Raw genomic sequence first — 9,969 nt, 5'->3', positions numbered from 1 at the left:
GTGGCTGCGACCGTCCTGTCCATCACCCACGTGAATAGCCTCAAAGTAGAGTCTGACTGCTCAGCTCCAGGAGAACAACCCAAGTTTCTGGGGATACGAGAGCAGAGAGTCACTGGCTTGCTGATCTTTGGGCTCATGGGCTGCTCCGTCTTCTTCACTTCCGTGTTAAAGGTGAGAGGAAAATGCAAACCACCCGACAACCGCGAGCTTGTTGGAGGTTACAGAAAAACAGTCCCCTCTCTGCAGGCCTGAGTAGTTAGTTGTGGAGCGGAGGAGGAGGGGGTGATCCCAACCCTTGGGGCTTGACCCACGGTGGGAACCAGCCTCGGTTAGGCTTTGCAGCCCTTCGGGCCCCCGTTTGGTGTGCTCGAGGCAAGCGAGCAACGCAACTGCTTGAATTTTCGGGTGTCTTTCAGGCCCGCCCATGTTTATGGGTTACAGCTGAGCATATTCAGACCAGCACGTCTGCTCTCTTTCAAACAGGCAGCCCTTTACGGGCTGCAATTTGCTCCCCAAATGCCCTGGAGCAGCTGTTCCCAGGAGCTAAACACACTGAGGTCATCCCCGTGGGCTTCCTTGCACGTTCCTCCCACAAAGTAATCTCGTCTCTAGGCTAAAAGGAGGCCTGTGGCCTTTGCCTGTTGCCCCAAGATTAGGCAGAAGTGTTTTTCTACCGCCACAGAATGCGGCATAGGGTAGCACGGGTGAAATCACCTATTTTCCTCCAACCTTTCTGGAAAATAGGAGTATTCTGAGGAGAGGTAACTCCAAAGTTCAGCCTAAAGCAGAGCCTTAGCTCACTCGTGCGCACAAAATCTTTAATGGTTAAAACCTGACCCATCTGTAAGCCTGAATGGAAGCTGGAAGGCTTCAAGCAATTTTAGGCAGTGCCTGTGGAAGAGGGTGGTAATACTGAAAATGCAATATGGAGAAAGAAACGATTGCATTCTTTTTTTTTTTTTCTCTTTTCCCCCCCAGTTTATACCAATGCCTGTGCTCTATGGCGTCTTTCTCTACATGGGTGTGTCGTCGCTCAGAGGAATTCAGGTACGGACTCTTTTACAGCGTGCAGCATGTCGTTTCCCTGGTATTTTGTCTCCGTAGCAGCAGGGAAAAAAGCAGTGGCATGGGAAAAACTTCTTGCAGAGCAAGCAATGAAACTCTTTTGTGTAAGAAAAAGATTGGTGGAGGCACAGGAGGTATATAGGGCTGGGAGGACCAGGCAAGTTCAGCGCTCTCTGTTTCAGGGTTTAGGGCAGGTCAGTGTTTGGTTACGTGAAAGCGGGGGAATTCAGTGCAAAGGGAAGGCAGTTTCTGCCACTGGTGGAAATCCTCGCTGGGGGATTCAGTGGGCCGAGAAATGCTAATAATGGAATGGCACGGAATAGTTGCTGTTTGGTGGGCAGCTCTCAGGGGCAAGCCGGTTGATAGATGGAGCGAAGGGAAAATGGGTGCTGCTCCCAGGAGGAACGCGGTGGGATCCAGGATTTCTGACGGCAAGCGAGATGCTGCAAACCGCCTCCACGTCTCGAGAGGGCCAGAAACTTGCCGCAGTCCCAAGGCGGCAACCTTACCCTTTTATTTTGCAGTTCTTTGATCGCTTGAAGCTGTTTTGGATGCCAGCGAAACACCAGCCGGATTTCATCTACCTGCGGCACGTGCCCTTGCAAAAGGTGCATTTGTTCACGGTGATCCAGCTGACCTGCCTCGTCCTGCTCTGGACCATCAAGGTGTCCCGTGCCGCCATCATCTTTCCCATGATGGTAAGAGCTGCCGCCGCTCAGCAGCGGGGTGTTTGCAGCGTTGGAGTGAGAGGTGGCATCGTCTCTGAGCTCACCGCATCTTCCCTCTTATTCGTGAAGGTTTTGGCTCTCGTCTTTGTCCGGAAAGCGATGGATTTCTGCTTCTCAAAGCGCGAGCTCAGCTTTCTGGATGACCTTATGCCAGAAAGGAAGAAGAAGTTGGACGATGCCAGAAATGAAGCCAGAGAAGAAGAAGAGGTAAGGCTTGCTGGGTCCTCGGGGCTGGACATCTCCGTCGGGCTGTGAGGTTGCCTGTTTCTCTTACAGCTTGTCTGGAAACGTTGGGGGAAGATCAGCACTCAATCGAAATAGATCCCAATAGCCTGGATCCCACGTTGTAACCTTTGTTTCCTCAAGTAGCAGTGAGCTGAACGCTTGAATACAGGTGTAATTTTTAAAACGAGTCGTTTTTCACCAAGGTCATTATCATTACGATGATTATTATTAGAAGGTGCTGCTGCTGCTGCTGGCAAGATTTGCTCATAATCGTGTTTTGAACACCCAATCCCCCTGCCCCAAAACCTTTGGAGTGAACGGTTTCTACCCTGCTGCACTAATACCTATAGCTGCCAAGGGGCAGAAGGGGAGGGCAGACTGCTAAGTTTGTGCTGGGCATTCAGCTTATCTCCGCTTTGACCAAAGACAGAGAACGTGATTTGTCCCTTTTTTACCTCAGGAGTCCAGGAGGGCGATGGAAGCTGCTGCTGCTGCAAGTTCAGTTCAGCTGAACGTGGGGAAGACCAGTGACATGGATATCCCAAAGCAAGGCAGTGACAGGTAAAGCCCCACCAAGCGCCAGGACCCCCGGCAAGATTAGCTTGAAGGGGTTTGGCAGAGTTTTCTCCACTTGCCTCTTTGTGGGGCATCCCACAGAAACCAGCAGGCAGCTTGGTGGGAAAATCAAATTCGGGGGCAGGGCTGCAGGAGGTGATCGCAGGGCTCTGACCCCAAGCAGAGTGGCTGCAGCACTCGCGTTTGACCCCCAAACCTTGCATCATCAGCGCCTTTACGGTAGCTGGAGTTCCTCATACTTACACATGAGGAGTTGCAGGCGTGATCTGTACCAGCAGTGGCTTAGGAACCCGGACCAGGGCTAAACCCCAGCAAGAGCCTTTGCACAGAGCTGTTGCTCTGCAGCTCCCCAGCTTGCCTCCCAAAACTCCTCATCCAGCAAAACCTCCCATGCTTATGCGCAGCTTTGATTCTCAGGGCTCCGCTGTTCCTCTTGCTGATGCTAATGCCCTTGGTGGCATCAGTTCCCATAATCACGGATTGCTGTGTAAAATATTTATTGCAGGACTGATCCTTCTGAGATTATTATCCTGGATGAAATGTCACAAACGACTGTATGGAAGGCTCTCACTTTGAAGACAGAAACCCTTTGAATCCAGGGAGGAAAAAGGTAAAGGATTGCACACGAACGTGTCCGTGCTCCTCTGCAGGCGACGGTGCACGCCTACGCTTTTCCCACGCTTTGGCCGGCAAGGCTGAGCAAACAGCCTGTCCCTGGGAACAGGCAGTGAGGACCGTGGCATGCAAACCAGCTCCTCTCTGCTGGGGTGGTCCCCCAAACAGGGCTGAATCAGCAGCAGCTGGCAGGTCTTCCACTGATGATGCTCTCCCTCTTTTTCTCTTCCCTTTGCCTTTCCCCACTCCCGCTTTTCACGTTTAGGAATCTTGACTTGGAAGGAGAGGAGCGAGAGCGTGACTCGGGGATGTGCCAACGCAGACAGAGGGAGAAAGCGCTTTGTTTCAGTTGGAGGATTCCCATTAAAGCCATGCAGATGTTTTCAGTTATCCTTGGTGTGCTTCAGGCATTCAGTATCTCTAGACCAGCAAGCTGAGGTGAACGTCACAGTCAATGGGAGTTTGGTGGTGTTAAGTCTGTGTGCGTACGTGTGCGTGTGGGGGTGTGGGTTTGTAGTGGTAGAGGGACTGCTACTGCTTTATCATTCAGTGCTCTTCTTTTAATACCTAATTCCTCCGCTTTTTTTTTTTTCCTCTTTTTTCCAAATGTAAACTGGGAATGTCCAAAATAATTTTCTGTTATATTTGATGCATTCTCCACTTTCTTCTTCATCACGACCGGGTTTTTGGTCTGGTTTGGGGTCCTGGCTTTAATTCACTCTTCTGTCTCTTACTGGTACGAGAGGGATGCCCTCTGTGGCAGGGCAGCATAGAGAGCGTCCGAGCAGTTGGCCTAAGGTGAAAGAGAAGCATTTGCTCCCTGCGCTTCAGTTTTACCTCTCTTGCTTGGTTTGGTTTTGGTTTTGGTTTTTTTGCTTTGGCTCTGCCATCAGCCTGGGAGCTGCAAAATGCAGAACTGCCACCTTCTTGTCCCCTGGCTGTACACTGCATCTAAGGGAGCACTTCAGGTATTTGATTTTGAGTACACCGTATGGTCACAGGAGCGGCCAGATGAGACCTGGGGGGGGCTCTGTGTCCCTGGGCTGCCCCCTCTGTTGTTCCTCCACTTTCCTTCTGTATTGGGTCTGGCTGAGTTGGAGTTCTTTTACCCCATAGCAGCCCTCGTAGTGCTGTGCTCTGTACTGGTAGCTAGAAAGCTGTTGATAACACAGCAGTGTTTTGGCCATGGCTGAGCAGTGCTGGCACAGCATCAAGGCTGTCTCTCTAACATTCCCCCCCTCCCCAGTAGGCTGGGGGTGGGCAAGATCTTGGGAGGCAACGTAGCCAGGAAGAAGGCATACAGGCAGCAAGAAGAGGCATCTCGGTAGCAAGTAAATCTTAGGTCCCTTCAGATGCTGGGGACCCTGCGTTCATGCAGCATTGGGCAGACCCCAGATGGATTTTCCCTTGGCACACTGTACAGATCCTGCCTGTGGAGAAGTTCCTCCTTTTGGTCATTCACGGTGTTATACAACTTTTCTTAGAAGAAAACAACTCTATGCGTAAAGGATGTTCACGCGCGGACTTCTTGCTGCACTTTAGATAACGGCAGGGCCGCGCAGGTGGCGTAATCGCTGGTACCAAGCAGGAGCTGCCTGGAGGCTCCTCTGTCACAGTCAACCAGCTCCGTTTATCCTGCGGCCAAGGGCCATGTGTAGGGACACAGCCTGAAGGCCACGCCGTACGTACGGTGCAGCACAGACCTGCACCCGCTCCGGTGAACTGTTAGGTGGATCCCCAACTCCTGGAGGTACAGTGATCTCCCAGTCAGGATCTCTGCAGCAGGCTGTTAAACTGCACGGTAACTTGGGAACCAGAGAAGATCCAGATCTGGAGGGGATGGTTAACCACAGGGCCTCACGTTGAACCTCCTCTAAGCTCGTCCTGTGCTTCCAGGGTTCTCGAGCCTCTCGGGGGGCATCTCCCAGACTGGCCGGTGACTCCCAGCTCCCTCGTTCCTGCCTTCCCCTCCCTGCCTGCCTGCCCCACTGTGGCCCCTGCAGCAGCACTCAGCTGAGCACCCTCCGTTGCTCCTGGGGAAAGAGCGTCCTCCTTGCTCTCCGTGGCATTCCCCCAGCACACGGTGCTGTAGCGAGGACAAGGCAGTCAGATACAGACACAGCCTGTTGAACAGAGCGTCCTGCACGCAGTGCTTCCGATAGAGCAGCTCAGGAGCGAGGAGGTGAGCTGGGTGTGCTGCCTCTCACAAAGAGCATTTGACATCGGCGACCTTCCCCGCTGGACCCTCTGCAGCCTCTCTTTTTCCCGATGTTGTAGGTGTTAGGTTGTGTGGTTAAAGGTTCATCTCCACAAACACAGAGGAGGACAAAGGAGCAATGGCAGGCAGGGGAACCCCAGGGACCTAGGCAGAGGCAAGGGAGCACCCTGCTGTGGCTTTTCCCAGGGCTGTCGCAGGAGAGGGATCGCCCAGCTTGTCTGGGTATGAGGCTCACCAGGCAAGTATTGACTCTCCCTTGCTCACCTCACAGACTGACGGGGGGAATGCGCTTCTGTGGCCATGCCCTGCCTCTGAAGCCCGGCCGTAGACAAAAAACTGGCTCAAACTGTGAAGGTTACCAGGCGAGACGTGACTGGGTGCACGTGTGTGGCAAGGTCTGTGCATGTGAATGTCTGAAACTGGATTCTGAGCTGTCAAGCAGAAGCCTGCTTCTCGCTACACGCAGCCAGCGTGGGCTGGTTGTAAATTTGGGTAACACCTGGAATAAGCAAAAGTGGCATGTCCCGAATCCTACAGTTAATAACGAGCTAGGAGAGAGAAGCCTTAATTCGGAGGCTGATCAGGCATTGTACTGCTCCCATAGACAACTTAGATTGGGAACACTGGGGGCGTGGGGTTCCAGAAAGAAGAGGTGGTGGCAAAAAGAAGGGTTCCCAGAAAGAAGAAGGGATCTTGAAGAGAAGGAGGGGACCCAGGAAGGAAAAGGTGAAGATCCTGGCTGGAGGAAGTATCCTGGAAGTGGCGGAAGATCTTGGAGACCAGAGAGCTGCGTGGAGACAAGTGCCAGGGGATGCCCAGGGACCTTGACCAGCACCCTGCGAAACTGGTAACGGCGAGCAGCTGCACAGCAGGAACCAAGGTGATGTTCTGCCTGACCTTCCTGGACCTGCAGTAGCCTCCCTGCTGGGATAGGGGAGTTGGCTCAAGCAACTGCAGGATTCAATAGGAATGCATTTCACCAAGGTAAAGAGGACACAGCAGTGGCTTGGAAATGCTGGTTGGTTTAATGGTAAAACTGGAATTATTCTGTCAACTGTGCATTCCTTTTAATATGGACTTAATTTAAAACGGCTGCTTTGAAGTTGTTCTGGCTTCACCTTAATCGACACCTGCAATCTTCATCATCTTATCTTCTCCAACAGCGACACCACACCCTGCCCCTCCCCACCCCCTGCAAAAAAAAAACAAAACCAACCCAGGAAAAGAAAGACTTCAAGGGCAAGCTAGGCAGCAAAGTTGTGCGAGATTGGTCAAACTGCTCAAAGTTTGCAGGGAGATTGGAGCTTGCAATTCAGATGTACGTCACTCAGCGTGGGGAGGGTAGTACGCACCTTTCACTGGAGTCAGAGGGAAAAACAGGGAGAAGGGAGCTGCAGCGTAAAGAGTAAAGGACACAACATTCTTAGGAAAACTCTCCTTTTTCTTTCCTTTTCCTTGCTCCTTCGCTTCCAGATCTCCGTGGTCGCAGTTTGTGCTGCCTCACCTCCAGCACAGCGTGCAGAATGAAAAGACTGTCACAGAATTCGTCTTCCTGGGGTTCTGCAGCACCCCAGCCCTGCAGCGCTGCCTCTTTGGCCTTTTCTCTGCCCTCTGCTCTGCCACTCGGATGGGAAACACACTTGTCTTTCTGCGTATCTGCCTGGACTACTGCCTCCACAGCCCCAGGTACTTCTTCCTCTGCCACCTCTCCATCGCGGACATCTGCTACGCCTCCAGCAATGTCCCCGTATGCTAAGGAGCCTCCTTGGACAAGGCAGAACCCTCTCCGTTGCTGGGTGTGGGGCACAGATCCATCTTTATTTAATCTTTGCACTTACAGCGTGCGTGCTGCTGGCCGTGATGTCTCATGTTCGCTACGTGGCAATCTGCCGTCCCCTCTGCTGTGCCCTCATCATGATCTGGAGGCTGCGCCTCACCCTTGCCACAGTTTTGTGGGCTTTGGCGTTCGTATTTGGTACACTGCAAGCCTCTCTGGCTTTACACCTGCCTTTCTGTGGCCCCTGCGAGGCTGTCCACTTCTCCTGTGAAATTCTTGCTGTCTTAAAGCTGGCCTGCACTGCCGCTCCTGCCAATAAAGTCCTGATCTTTGCTGTTTGTGTGTGCTTCTTCCTCTTCCCTTTAGCCTTAATCCTGATTTCCTCCCTGGACATCCCGGCCACCGATCTGCGCATCCGCTCTGTGCCAGGATGGCACGAAACCTTGTCCACATGTGGCTCTCACCCGACCGTGGTGGGTGTCTTTTATGGAAACGCCATCTTCATGTACGCGGGGCCTGGGAGCGGTAAGTCCTCTGGGAGGGAGACAGTTCTTTCCCTTTTCTACACTCTCGTCAGCCCCAGTTTGAAGCCCGTCATTTACAGTCGGAGGAACAAGCAGGTGAAGGAAGCCTTGCTGAAGCTTCAGAGAAGGAAGAGGGTCTTTCATTCCGTCTAGCTGGCGCTCTAGGCTTTCACCTGTCTCCTGTCTTTCTGCTCTTTCTTCTTGAGCTCTTGGGGAATTTCTCAGGGAATGTTAAGTGGTTAAAAGTGTCCTGGTTTCAGCTGGGATAGAGTTCACTGTCTTCCTAGTAGCTGGTACAGTGCTATGTTTTGAGTTCAGTTTGCAAAGAACCTTGATAACACTGATGTTTGCAGTTGTTGCTAAGTAGCGTTTAGACTAAAGTCAAGGATTTTTCAGCTTCTCCTGCCCAGCCAGGGCACAAGAAGTAGGCACAGGACACAGCCAGGGCAGCTGACCCAAACTGGCCAACAGGGTATTCCATACCATGCGACGTCCCATCTACTATAGGAACTGGGGAGTGGGGGGCGGGAAATCGCTGCTCGGGGACTAGCTGGGTGTCGATGGGCGGGTGGTGAGCAATTGCACTGCGCATCATTTGTACATTCCAATCCTTTTATTATTGCTGTTGTCATTTTAGTAGTGTTATCATTATCATTATTAGTTTCTCCTTTTCTGTTCTATTAAACCGTTCTTATCTCAACCCAGGAGTTTTACTTCTTTTTCCCGATTTTCTCCCCCATCCCACTGGAGGGGGGGGAGTGAGTGAGCGGCTGCGTGGTGCTTAGTTGCTGGCTGGGGTTAAACCACGACGGAGACAGAGTCACAGCAGCACAGAATGGATGCTGAAAGGGACCTCTAGAGATCATCCAGCCCACCTCGGCTGCTCAAGCAGGGTCAGCTGCAGCAGGTTGTGAGTCTGGTTCTCAAAGATGCCGTTGGCTGCGTTGCTCCCAGGTCGTGGAGCTCGCTTGGGAAATGGGCAATAAAGAGGGATGAAGTTTCCAGGCACTTTCTGGCCGGTGCAGTGATTTGGGGTTTTTTGGGGGGTTGGTTGGGGTTTTTTTCCTTCTGATTTCCGCTCCCCCCGCCACTTCCCGGTCTTGTGGCTGCCCAAGGTGCAGCCAGAGAAGGGGAGGAGGGTCCCTGCCTGGCCTGCAGCTCCCTCCCTCGCCATTCTTGGGGTGATTTGGGGTTATTTTGCTGTGTCAGTGAGGCAAAGCTGGGCTCTCCGGGGCTGAGGTCAGTGGGACCCGAGGAAGGCCGTGACGGTCTTGAGGCTTTGAAGGGCTTTGCACCGAGCCCCGTCCCCGCTGGAGGGGACGCTGGTGGTGTTCAAGACGAAGGCCTTGCAGCCCTTGCTGTCGTGTGTGCCCGCGTCCCCCCCGGCCCCCAAGGTCTGTCGTTGTCGCAGGGGCTCTGTGCTGCTTTCTGCGTGGGGCCGTGTCCGTGAGTCCTGCAGGGACCTGTCTGTCCTGGCTTCCCCACCAAAGGGCTGCTCCCCCTGGGGAAGGGGAGAGGGGAGTCGTCCGCGTCCCGCCCCACCGTTGCCTGCCCCGCTGGTGGTGACTCGGCCCTGGGGGGATGCTCCCGCGGGCTTGCTGAACCCCCATGCGAAAAGTGCCGGGGGAACGGGTGTGATGGGGATGGCGAAGGTGCCAGAGCAGACTGGGGTGCCATACCTGCTGGTGGGGCCTGGGGTGCCTGGGCTGCAGGGAAGGGCTTATCTTTTATAGGTTATCTTTTTTGATGGTAACTTGTAACCTTCCTTCTTGTCTTTTCCCAGAGAGACCTGGCCACCATGCATTGTCTGGATGTCCTTTACCATATTGTGGATTGTTAAATAATGATACATTTATTGGCAGTGGCACCCCTATCAAGGGTAGGACTTAGCTTTGTCCAGAGGCTGGCATTTGGGTAGAAATCCAACAATCACTTTTGCGGAATATTCGAGCTATATTCTGTGTTAAGATTAAATGGAGGTTCCAATCCCAAGATGGTATCTGGCACACTTGACTCATTGCTACCGTAATTGTTACAAACAAATCATAAAAATCAGTCGTAACTTTATCAATTTCAGTTTAAGGGGAGACTCTTGTTCAACTGTCCATGAGGTTGGAGTCCTTTTAATCTTGGAATAATGAATCCACGGGCCTTTCCCTTGGACCTTGACAGCTGTATGAGTAGTCAGGAACACCTGGAATGGCCCCTTCCACTTCTCAGTTAGCTGCTCCAAATTCCACG

General features: G+C 52.8%; 2 pseudogenes; both read left to right on the top strand.

The window, feature by feature from the left end:
* Positions 1 to 710: 710 nt before the first annotated feature.
* LOC142027877 (sodium-driven chloride bicarbonate exchanger pseudogene) lies at positions 711 to 2,129 on the top strand (annotated as a pseudogene).
* A 3,593-nt stretch (positions 2,130 to 5,722) lies between these two features.
* LOC142027875 (olfactory receptor 2A2-like) lies at positions 5,723 to 7,998 on the top strand (annotated as a pseudogene).
* Positions 7,999 to 9,969: the final 1,971 nt, after the last annotated feature.

This window comes from Buteo buteo, unplaced genomic scaffold (genome assembly GCF_964188355.1).
Source record: "Buteo buteo unplaced genomic scaffold, bButBut1.hap1.1 HAP1_SCAFFOLD_76, whole genome shotgun sequence".
Taxonomy (NCBI): Eukaryota; Metazoa; Chordata; class Aves; order Accipitriformes; family Accipitridae; genus Buteo; species Buteo buteo.
Note: the sequence above shows the minus strand (reverse complement) of the source record. Positions and strands in the feature narration are given on the sequence as shown.